At 41.4% G+C, this 12,059-nt stretch overlaps 7 non-coding genes across 7 annotated transcripts; all 7 read left to right on the plus strand.

Moving 5' to 3' along the window:
* The first annotated feature begins 1,694 nt into the window (after positions 1–1,694).
* On the plus strand, positions 1,695–1,763 carry LOC120918082. Its single transcript, XR_005744293.1, has one exon. It is a non-coding gene; the product is annotated as a small nucleolar RNA SNORD31 (small nucleolar RNA).
* A 184-nt stretch (positions 1,764–1,947) lies between these two features.
* On the plus strand, positions 1,948–2,017 carry LOC120918085. The gene has a single exon (XR_005744296.1). It is a non-coding gene; the product is annotated as a small nucleolar RNA SNORD31 (small nucleolar RNA).
* Positions 2,018–2,218: 201 nt separating this feature from the next.
* Positions 2,219–2,286, plus strand: LOC120918080. The gene has a single exon (XR_005744291.1). It is a non-coding gene; the product is annotated as a small nucleolar RNA SNORD31 (small nucleolar RNA).
* Positions 2,287–2,460: 174 nt separating this feature from the next.
* Positions 2,461–2,528, plus strand: LOC120918101. Its single transcript, XR_005744311.1, has one exon. It is a non-coding gene; the product is annotated as a small nucleolar RNA SNORD31 (small nucleolar RNA).
* Positions 2,529–2,683: 155 nt separating this feature from the next.
* Positions 2,684–2,747, plus strand: LOC120918058. Its single transcript, XR_005744271.1, has one exon. It is a non-coding gene; the product is annotated as a small nucleolar RNA SNORD29 (small nucleolar RNA).
* A 470-nt stretch (positions 2,748–3,217) lies between these two features.
* Positions 3,218–3,288, plus strand: LOC120918070. Its single transcript, XR_005744282.1, has one exon. It is a non-coding gene; the product is annotated as a small nucleolar RNA SNORD30 (small nucleolar RNA).
* Positions 3,289–5,220: 1,932 nt separating this feature from the next.
* On the plus strand, positions 5,221–5,346 carry LOC120918112. Its single transcript, XR_005744321.1, has one exon. It is a non-coding gene; the product is annotated as a small nucleolar RNA SNORD22 (small nucleolar RNA).
* Positions 5,347–12,059: the final 6,713 nt, after the last annotated feature.

The raw sequence follows: 12,059 nt of genomic DNA on the forward strand, positions 1-12,059 counted from the left end.
GGATTTTATCCTCTGCATCCATAAAGTGGTTCTAAGCCCCTGGTCACAATGCAATTTGTCAGTTTCAAATTGCATGACAAGTTGCACCCTATTGTCTGCATTGGAAGCAGTCAAATGTTGGCTTTGCACCAATCTTTGAAAGTAGTTTCTACACTATAAGCTAGTTCATGAGTGACTTGCATAGAAATCTGCATGAAGTCTCTCAGATGTCTTCCAAGTTGCACCTGAAGTAGCACTGAATTGCTACTTTGAAATTGGGCTACCTCGGTTGATGTAGCACAATTTCATTGTTGTGGACAGTGTGTAAAAGGTAGTGTGTTTTTTTTTTTGTTTTTTTTCCATACACCTTAATGTATTTTCTGCATTAATGAGTAAACATTTTTAGCTTCCCTTCCAGCCCCCTAAATACTCAACCTTAGCCTTATCTTGGTCTAATGCTGTGCACTGAAGCAGCTCTTCTCTCCTGTCTCACAGGCTTGGCTGAGCATTGACTGGCCATTGGCTCCTGCTGCTGTCGGTCAAAACCTGGGCAGGGCTGAGCCATGCAGTCTAACTGGAGGTAACCAGCCTGGCTCAGAATTGAGCACAAGTTCTCCCCTTAGAAAGGAGCCAGGTGTGCCAGCAGGGGACCTGTGAAGAGGATTGGAGCTGCTCTGTATTAATATAATTTTTAAGATTGGATAAATTGAACATGTAATTAAAAAAAATCAGGCTTACAATTCCTTTAAAGCTTATTGGACTCAATCTTTACTATGGCAAAACCATAACCTGAAATCTGAGTCTTGGTGAACTGACCCCCTTATCTGGCTTTGTGAACAAACAGGAGGAGCTTTCTGCCATGAAATTGTTTTTGGGAGAAAGCTAGACTTTACCAATATTTCTAGGGGGACTAAAGCAGGAACATGCTCTTGAATCGGATCATGTAAAAGGCAGCTTTTGCTGGTCTGCCAATTTTTTTTTATAGATGTCCATTTAATATGCTTGTCAGAAGCTCCTACTTTTGCCCCATTGGTGTTTAAATGTGTATACTTCAACTCTGGCCATTATACGTGGTTCAGCACTGCAAATTCTATTTGACATGTATGGAAACTTGCCAAACCTTGCCCTAGGCTTTTATGTTCAGTCTTGCTCCAAATGATGACTTAACAGTCTCGTTCGTCTGAAATATTTTGAAGAATATTCCTAGCATGGTGGAGTTCTGATGGAGTGTAGGTTAAAATGCTAACTTGTTGCTGCTATTACAAAGCTAATGGCCCTGTGTTCACAGGTTACACACGGTGGAACATATGAAGACAAGATTTCTGTGGGATAAATCGAGGTAAGCACTGTCTGCTGCATGTTTTTAATGCTTCTGGTCTGAAGGGATGAAATCTATGTATATGGACGACATGCGTCTCATGGCAGAGAGTCACCAAAGCCCTGATCAGACCAGATGTACCAGAGTATAGCAAACTTGGATGTGCACACTTAACAATGCATTTGTGTTACAGATCTCTGTGGCCTAGAGAAGACCTTGATGGTATGAGACAGGTAAATGCCGTATTTTACCTCATTGCTACTTTGATCCTAAAGCTGCATTTTTGAGTTGCTCATAAATGATAAAAAATAATGCTGAAAGCTTATGGAGTTGGCTTATCCTTGAAGCTACACAGCTAATTGAAATAGTTTTAGCAGAAATGTGACTTGACTTGTAATTGACTATATGATGACTTTTATACCGCCCCAGTCTGATGTTTGGTGACTGAGTGGTTTGTTCTGATTGTCCACATTAAGGGATGTGCTCTGAAATTTAGGCTATAAACTGCTTTACATATGTACACTTGCTGGGAGATTCTGACAGTCAAATTTCCCTGTAGGTATCCCTGGCACTCTGAATGGCGACACCAACTGGGTTTTATGTACAGGTAAGTTGAGTAACCTTGCTCCAGGTTCAAATATTGCATGTTTAGAATTTTGTGATGACATTTTACCGCCCCAGTCTGATATTCTGTGACTGAGAAATATATTCTGAGTTTGTCTATTTAAAGAGGTCCCCTGAAATCCATTCCCTGTCCTAAGAATGTCTTTCTCTTCATTGCTACTTTGATCCTAAAGCTGCATTTTTGAGTTGCTCATAAATGATAAAAAAAATTGCTTAAAGCTTATGGAGTTGGCTTATCCTTAAAGCTGCACAGCGAATTGAAGACATTTTATCAGAAATGTGATAGTGAGCACAATTGACATCATGATGACTTTTATACCGCCCCAGTCTGATGTTTGGTGACTGAGTGGTTTGTTCTGATTGTCCACATTAAGGGATGTGCTCTGAAATTTAGGCTCTAAACTGCTCTACATATGTACTTTCTGACAGTCAAATTTCCCTGTAGGTATCCCTGGCATTCTGAATGGCGACACCGACTGGGTTTTTATATACAGGTAAGTTGAGTAACCTTGCTCCCGGTTCAAATATTGCATGTTTAGAATTTTGTGATGACATTTTACCGCCCCAGTCTGATATTCTGTGACTGAGTGGTTAATTGTGACTGAGAAATATATTCTGAGTTTCTCTATTTAAAGAGGTCCTCTGAAATCCTTTCCCTGTCCTAAAGATGTCTTTCTCTTCACAGAAAATGAAACTGCTCCATCCTGTGGGGTAAGTAAAATTCTATGTTTTGAGGGAGGGTCAGGTGGAGTTGGGGGGTCACTGCAGTGATGAGTCAACTAGCTCACTTTGAAAAATAATGAAACGCTTCGAACTCCTGAGCAGTAGCTACTGTAAAGATGTGGGTTTTTTTTTTTTTTCTTTAAAGTTGAACTAAATATATATTTTGGTTGCAGGGTCTCAGAAAATTGATTTGCAGATCTCCTCTTGAAGGAAATGAATGGTAAGTGATGGTAAAAATTCAATTGATTGTAGAACTAGGTAACCTGAGAAGTAGACATTGCAATACTGCACATCTGGACAATTTGCAACTTTGTAGAGCCGCTGTAACTTAAACTACCACTGCTTCCCAGTGATCATTGCAACCCATTTATGGAATGGGGCTTCAGCATTGCCAACAATCCTAGTTAGTTTTTGTGTAGCAGTGGGTCAACTGCCTCAAATAAAGGGGATCAGCTAAATGCTTGTATAAAAGTGCATAAACTGGTGGAGGTTAATGGCACAATTGCATTGCCAGTAGTTGTATGAAGGCTTTGCTCATGAGTGTAGATAAGCTAGTGTGTGAACTTTCTTAAAACTGATGATGATTTATCTCTTGGAATCTCGTTCGTCTGAATTCTGATGAGACCTTATTATAACTGATGGTTTTAAAAATGTAGCTTTGTGTTCTTGGTTGCTTGATGTTGCAGATGTCTGACCTGCTGAATCTTTTTTAACAGGTATCGATGGTTGGTACTACATGGGGATGGCCAGAACTGAAGACATGACACATGTAAGCTATGCAACTTAAATATGTGAATAGGGCAAAAATGTTGACATGCTCCCAACAGTTTATTCCTAATGCTTATGGGGGGACACAATGATGAATAATCCACTATACCCTGAGCTGGCCTTGTGTTGGCTGTGACAAGGATCGTCGCTATACTGAAGAGATCCCCTTAAGCTGTAGAATCAGACTGGTTTTTGTAACGACATGTGTCTTTACATATTTCACTTTGTTTTTCAGCTTTCAACTGGAGGAACATTGGTTTTAAGGTAAGACTTGAAAACTAGATACATTTACACCGTTCTGCCTAATTGCACCATGTGCAAATGTAACGATACACTTGGGAGATCCCTACCATTAACAATAGTTTGCAACTAGGTTCACACATGCCAACTGCAGTTGCAGTCTTTTAAATGAAGTCCAGTTTTTTGTTCACTGGTTCAGGTGCATGTTTTTACTTTAATTCACACCTGAACCCAACCATACCCAATCTTCCAGTATCTTCAAAAATGGACTGCAGCTGTCCTGGACATATGTGAACTACCAGCTCCATTGCAAACAGGTCTGTTTCACATGGGATTCAAAACTCGTCCGTTTTGCATATGTGAACTGAGCCTTAAAGTGATCTTTAGGGCTTGGGTCCCCTTCACTAATCCTGGCCCCCTCCATCCTGTTGAGTGACCCCACAGCAAGCTATGATGCAGTTGTGTCCATTTAAACATTTAGCTGTTCAGCCCCACTTCTGATTGGCCAACTCTTAACAGTGGGAGCCAATGGTGCTGCTGTTGTGTCAGCCAATCCAAAATCTCAGGTGGCCAAGGGACTCGTGGACAGAAGATCACTTAAGTGCAGGGGAGGCTCCTAAACACAGGAGGCTTTATCTTCATGCATCAAGATAAAACACTTCTGCCATTAAAACTTCTGTAAAGATTTAATCTAGGCTATGTAGCCCATGTGCAACATGCTTGTCTCAAATGAAATACAGAATTTTTTATTTTGTTGGAGCTGCACAATTTAACTAATTCTACCCCACCACAATCTTGACAAATATTCCTAGTTCCGTGCTCTGTTCACAACTGTCAAAATAAACAGGCCAAGTTTATCACCATAGCTGGAGATAAAAAGAAACATTATGACACTATCTGTAAATGGAAGTTGGTTTAACCACTTAAAGACCTTTTTTCTAATACTTGACGTTTTAAGCTAAAGAATTCAAACCCTAAACTTTTTTTAGCAGAGACCCTAGAGCACAGGTGTCAAGAAGGCCTGCAGGCCAAATCTGGCCCTCCAAGCAATTTCATGTGGCCCTCGCACCTACTGCATCTGCGGGAGTGCTCCAGACCCTTGTGTTTTGCTTTCAAGCAATGCATTTGTCTTCCCAGCGGCAGTATAAGCAAAGGGGAGTGCACTGTAAGGGAGAGTGGGGGACTCAACTTCTGATGGTGGGTTGGCTCTGGACATCTAATGTAAGGGGATTGCACTGGACATCTAATCTTACAGATACAACTGGCCCTTTTGAGGTCGATGATCGACCTCAAAAATTGCGGTCCACAAAGAAATTGAGCTTGACACCCCTACCCTAGAGAAAAAATAACACTGTTTGCATAGTTGTCTTTCAAATGCAATTTTTTGGAAAAAAAACACTTTGGAATTCAACAGTGAAGTTGTCACTTTTTTCTATATGGAAGATGTTGCACAATTGTTGTGACAATTTTATCTTTATTCTAAGCAAAAAATGATTGTCATTTTGGCCAGAATCATCCAGCTCTAGGAGCTTTGGAGGATGATACAAAGCTCTTGCTATCTGAATGATCCCCAAGGATGAAACCTTCACATGTCCGACCATCTGATCTCCACCAGAGCCTGAAAAGGTGAACCCACTGGTGTAGTCATCTGGAGAAGATGGATAACCTGTTCCTGATGGAACAGTCTGAGGGGATTGACTTCTAAAGCAATGTTAAGTACTGTTTAAGCATCCAAGATTTGTAATGGGTTTTATTTTTATTTTTTTGTAGGTTTAAAGGATTGTGAAGACCTTCAATAAAATTACAAAAGCACTGCCTTGACCTTTCCGGCCTGAGACCAATCTTGCCCAACAGTGGTGTTTGGAACTCATCAGCTCAAACCTCCAGATTTTTGTAGTGCATCCTTGGCACTGTGCCCCTAACATCGATTGGACAAGATGGGCTTCTGTTTACAACAATGTAGTTAAATAAAAATGTTTTGATAAAATTGGGTGTGGATTTTATTTTCTCAAACTAAACTTGTAAACCTACATGAGAACTGCTCAATTTTAGTCAAGAGGGCACTTAAATAACAAAGTACAACATGGGTATTTAAGATTGTGATAACTATAATCTATGAACATAATCTCAAATGATCCCAAAAAACCTCTCTAGGACAACTGAAAAGGTAAGACATAAGGGGGGCAGAATGGAATAAATGTGATATGCTGGATTTGGTTATGAGTTGCTCATTAAATACAATTCACCTGGCTGTACAATATGCACCTAGTCCTTAAGGATAAGGCCAATCTTCAGCTAAGAGGTACCAAGCCATTTGATTTTTCACTGGTACTACCAGAGAAGGGGAACACAAATATGGGCTAGTACTGTAAAAATAAAACGGGGCATAAATTTGCCCGAGGAGTTGTAAATGTTTATAGTTGGTGGAATTGATGGACGGGTCCACAGTACTGGCTCTGCTGAGATGGGGTTTAACCAGACAGTGATGGGTCTGCTTCTGGGCGATGGCTTGATGTTTGATTTAGGCTGTGATGTAGCAGCTTCCAGCGCTGTGCTCTTTAGGATTCTTTTGTAAATTCATCCTTCAGTGGTTAAAGGTTCAGTTTTTTTACCTTCATGCATCAACGTAATCCCCTGCAGAAGGCCCTCCCAAATACTTGAGCACATCACAATCCAGCAATGGGCACAAGCTTTTGGCTTTCTGGGGACTCCTTGTTGGCAGAGACAGCTGTAGGGGCCAATGGCCCCTGCCAATCTGGTAGCCAATAAGAGGGGGTGGGGTTGAGCCACAGCACTTGCCATGAGGGAGGGACCATGAGTGCTAGCAGGAGACCTGAAAAGGATTCGGGCTACCCTGCACAGAGCAGGTAAGTGACTGGCTTTCTAAAGCATTTTATTGCCACTTTAAAGTTCACCCAACACATCTACAGACTAACCTATCTAACCCTGTAAAATCGCTATACATGGCTTTTGATGCAGGCATTGCTGTGGAGGCAGCTGCAGAGGAGGTAGCTGACAATTACATAGGAACTTTATGGTTGACATCTCCCCATTCATTTCCCTGCTGATATCGGCTGTGACCTGCGGAGCTTCCACAATGTGGATGGATATGGGATCCAGTGTGATAGGAAGAGGGGAAATTATGAAACTTGAATCAGTGATGTGCCCCATGATCTTATTGTAACCAGTCATCTAATGCTGGACACCTAGGAGCTGTGGCTGAGGAATGTGTGCATGATCCCAGAACATGCTGCACCTTATCCGTTAATGGTTCCCTCATGCATCATTACCCCTATGTTTGTGCGGTGTGACTTTGGTGCAGCACTGGTTTCATGCAGTGCATTTTTGGAGCCTATTTCTGTATATCTTAATACAGCAGACCATTTAAATGGGCTGGTGTATCTGTCCACAATGGGCCTGCCTGTGACTATCACACCACTCATGGGCTATTCTAGACTTCTTTAGCATGGCATGTGTACTGTCATTCTTTGCCTCCATTCACAAAGCATTGTGTTCCAGGAGAAAAATACTGGTGGTAGGTTATCAAAACTAGAGCAACTGTTTGCTTCTCAGAAAAAAAAAAAAAATCTGTTTGTTCCATTTCTCCCTGGTCACTAATGGGAGGAAGCTTAAGTGAATGCATGATTTAACTAAAAAAAAAAATCTGGTGGGGGTTTCACTGGGCTCATGTGAGAATTTCTAAGCTCATGGCCTTTCACCCTTTGTCTTATTACTGTTGGGCTTTTTCTTGGTGGCTGGGTGTGAGTCTCTGCCATGCTTTCCCTTGCTTACTGAGCACATGCCCGGGTGGAGGGTGCAGTCCTTGTCTTGTGTCAATGATGAGACTTATCACAGACCTGTTCTGAGAATTCTTTGAGGACAGCTTTTGTCTCTGAGCAACACCTGATGGCAAGGCTAGTAAAATTGGTGTAAGTTTAAATCCCCCCCCCCTTGGATACCAGTGTGGCACAATTGGTTAGTGTTATATTTTGAGGTTTGAGTGACAAGGTCTCTAGTCCATGATGTAGAAGTAGCCCTGCCACAAGGTTGATGGACTTGATGCTTTTTGCATTGGCAGTGGAGATAACCTCACTGGCTGAGTGGCGGCTGTAATATGAAGTTGCTCCATCCAAGACATGTCTGTGGTTTTCATCCCTGTTCAGTAAACTGCAGCCATAGAATTGCCTGTTTGATTTTTGCCTAATATTTAAAAAGTTGATCTTCAGCGGCTTTTACAGCACAAAGCTCATACATGCTATTGGCATTAGTTTAGAAGGTTCCTTTTGGTAAGTGTGGCCTCTTGATTTCAAATCTTAGACAAGTCAGTCCAGTTCAAAATGTGTAGGTGTACTTGTGCCCATGTCTATGTTCCCATATCCCTGTTTTGCTTTTAAGATGTGCATCCAAGAGTCTCTAAAAATATTCATACTCCCTGCTTAAGCCACATTATGAATGGGAGTTTCACATCCTTATTGCCCTGATGGTGAAATCTCCCTGGGCAGTTAATGGTTAACTGCTTCTCCAATCTCTGTGGGCCTATGTCCTCTTGCACCTCCCCCCCCCCCCCCTGCTGGGATCACCATTGAGGTATTTGTAAATTGCTATTGTATGTCCTCAAGCATAGTTTTGCCAGCAAGAATACATTTGGTGCTTGTAGGCGTTCCTCATATTTGAGGTCCTTCAGTTCCCTTAATCCTCTTGCACCCGTTGAGACTCCTTTTTTTTTTTTTTTTTTCTCCCCCCTGCTGAGATCACCATTGAGGTATTTGTAAATTGCTATCGTATGTCCTCATGCATAGTTTTTCCAGCAAGAATACATTTTGTTGCCCTTCAGTTCAAGCACATCCCTTCTGGGGACTGGTGACCAGAACTGGACAGAGTGGTCTAACCAGTTTTATAAAGTGATAGGATTATGGGTTTCTCTGGAGTAGATCCCTTTTTTTTTTTATGCATGTTAATATTCTGCCAGCTTTGAGCAATGGCATGCAATGTCAAACTTCAGCTACCAATTGGCCATTTACTAGGACAGATCGTTCTCCATCCTTTATTTCCCCATAGGTTCTCCCCTAGTGAGTAGTTTGCTTTTTTCCTTTTTTGGCTAGTGCATTAATTTACATTTCTCCATATTAAACCTTATTTGCCATGTATTGGGCCACTCCATTATTTTCTTCAGGTCTTAATGTAACACTTCTATATATCCTGATGTGAAGTTATTGCCCTGCTTAATTGTGTCATCTGTGAAAGCGGAGCTTTTTATCCCATCCATCATTTCTGATGATTGAATAGAATTGGTCCCAAGACAGAACCTTGGGGAACCCCCCACTTGCCCCTCCAGACCAGTCGGTGTTATTTATCACCACCCTTTGGACCTGTCCCTGTAACCAGTTTTTTGATCCAAGAACAAACCTTGTGGTCCATGCCTTCAGACCTCGGCTTGTAACTTAAGCGCTTATGGGGGACTATCAAATGCTTTTTCAAAATCCAGGTGCACTAAATCCATGGGCATTCCCCTGTCTAGATGGCAGCTCATGTCCTCGTAGAATGTTTGGTCTGGCAGAAACAACCTTTCGTAAACCCATGCTAACTATGTTTTTTTGGTCCCTTTTATCCCCTCCAATTTATTTATGGTTGTTGGGTTGACTGGCCTGTATTTCAGGCGTTTTGTCTGTTTCTTGAATGTTGGTACCACAATGGCTTTTCTTCAATCAGCTGGTGCAATTCCTGTGAGTGTGCTGTCTGCAAAGATTATGAACAATGGTCTGGCTATAACTTGACAGTTCTGAGGGCTCTTGTGTCTAAGGTATCCTGTCCTGGTGATTTGTTTTAATTTTTAGTCTTGACTCAACTGTTGGCTACGAGGGTACCTACTGAGGGGAAGGAGTTTAGTACTTCTACAGAAGTTTGCAAGTTGCAATGAAATTGGAAAATAGTGCAGGAAACGTTTTTTAGATTTTTCATTGATGCAATATGAACGGTTCCATTGCTGGTAATGTGATAAATCGCACCACATTGCCAAGTCACTGGTGTGAATGGGGGCTTGGTATACCTTACTCAGTCTAGTTGAGTGTATCTGGCTGGCCAATCTGTCATGAAACCTGCTTTATACAGCCCATCTGTAAATTAAATGCCTAGAAGGTGGGTATAGGCTTACTTTTCACATTGGAAGGCATCTCTGCAGATTTTCTCTAGTCCATAAATGTGTCCTAGAGAACTTTTGGCTCTAATGCAGTTATTTTAGAACTTTTTAATTTTGTGTAGAGGAGATTAGAACACCTGTCATGTTTTTATTCTGTCTGTGCGCCCCATTCAACCTTTTCTCCTCTGACTTTCAATGATATTTATTAAGAATGACAAATTTTGATCTTCCAATGGGGACACGAGTTCTTTGGGACAGGAAGTGAGAAATCGCCCCATGGGACAAAGGCAGAAATAAACCTTACAGGAGTTACAACCCTCCCTTACATCTAAAATGAGATGTTGCTTTATTTTACCTCCTGATGGCGCTCCTAGTCTACAGCATTACAGCTTTCTGCTGATGTGTACCAGATTAAGATGTGGTAACTTACATTTATTCTTGCATTCTTCAGGGTTGCTACGATCTGAAGATGGCTCCCCACAGCATTCCAGGTGAGCAGTAAAGACTTGAATGTAGGGTACAATGTGGTGGTCATCAGTGATGATCTATATAGACAAGCATATATCTGACTTGTCAGTGAATGTAACCTTTTGTTCTGAGATGATAAAGACTAGAAAGGCCGGCTTCTGTTTTTAATTTCAACACTTTACTAGTTTCTCTTTCCTCAGGGTGCCTCTTCATTTTGATGTGGTGAAGATGAAGACTACATCATATGGGTAGGTGTCATGACCCGATGAGGCTTTTTAAAAGGGCAATATTTACTTGTAGAAATGAACAGCAAGTCCTGCAGTCACTATGAAGTAGAGCTGAACCTAAAATCTAGTTTTTGACCAGTAAAATGGGTCCGTGTGCTTTAACACAACACTGCTTCACATCTGATATTCTAAGCACTTTTTTTTTTCTTTTAATATATTCCAACCACGGCTACCAGTTGGTTTACTAGGTACATGCCACCCACTCCTGCCTTTGATTAGATTACTGGATTACATTGAGGTCAAGGAATGGTGTATATCAAGCTTTCTAGTCTTTATGCATGATGGGGCGAGCAGTGCTGCAAGATGGCTCCAGGGTGAGGCTGATGCAGGGGGTAGAAGGGCATGCAGCATCTTGTGATTACCTGTCATGTGTGCCTTGTGTTCTTTCTGTAATCAGTCATCTCAGTAATGCTGGGAGCAGTGACTGAGGGAATGTGTACACAATGGGGCTCTTTTAGCCAATTCTTAATGGCACCCCCATGCATCACCCCTGTTTGTGCTGTATGGTAGTGCAGCACTGTGGGATTTTTTTTTCTTGGTACAGCAGACCATTTAAATGAATGAGCTTGTACCTGTGATGGCCTGCATGTAACATTTAGACTGGAAATCTAAGGAAACAAGTGAACCAACAATGCACTAGCTTTAGGAACCTATTTAGAATATAAACAAACCTTTACAGCCCCTTAATTCTCCCTGTACACTAATGGGAGGAAGCTAAATTGAATGCCTGATTTAAAAAAAAATCTGGTGTTCTATTGGGCTCATGTGAGGATTTATAAATTTACTAAGCTGTTGCCCTTTGTCTTATTACTGGGTGGGCTTTTGTCTTGGCTGGGTGTCATGCTTTCCTTTGCTGACTGAGCACATGGCCTGGTGGAGGGTGCAGTCCTTGTCTTGTGTCAATGATGAGACTTATCACAGACCTGTTCTGAGAATTCTTTGAGGACAGCTTTTGTCTCTGAGCAACACCTGATGGCAAGGCTAGTACATTTTTTTTTTTTTTTTTTTTTTAAATGTATACTATTTTTATTTATTTTTTTGTAGGTGCCAGCCATGTGTCACAGAAATGGTAAGGCTCCATGCACACTGAAGCTGATAAAAGCTATAACAAAACGCCAGTAGCTTTGCAGGGAGCCTTTCAACGTTTTTTGCAATAGCTTTAATCAGCGTTTTTCAGTGTAGCTTTTTTTTCCCCAATGGATTAAACGCTGGAACCATCGTTGAGCGTTTTTAAGCGTTTTTGAGTTTTCAGCGTTTTGCATTTCTGCGTTTTTTTTCACCAAAAAAGGGCACTTTGAACGCAAATTTCGGGCGTTCAGAAAAAAGCCAAACTCCAAAGCTCATTAACACTAAACGCCCAGGTGTGCATGGGCACATAGGCTAACATAGAGTTCAGTTCATGGGCTTTAAAAAAAAAAGCCAATAAACTGCAGTTTATCAGCTTCAGTGTGGTGTGCATGGAGCCCAAGTGTTCTATTTTGAGGTTTAAGTTGACAAAGTCTCTAGTCATGTACAA

The sequence above is a fragment of the Rana temporaria genome, chromosome 11 (genome assembly GCF_905171775.1).
Source record: "Rana temporaria chromosome 11, aRanTem1.1, whole genome shotgun sequence".
In the NCBI taxonomy this organism is placed as follows: Eukaryota; Metazoa; Chordata; class Amphibia; order Anura; family Ranidae; genus Rana; species Rana temporaria.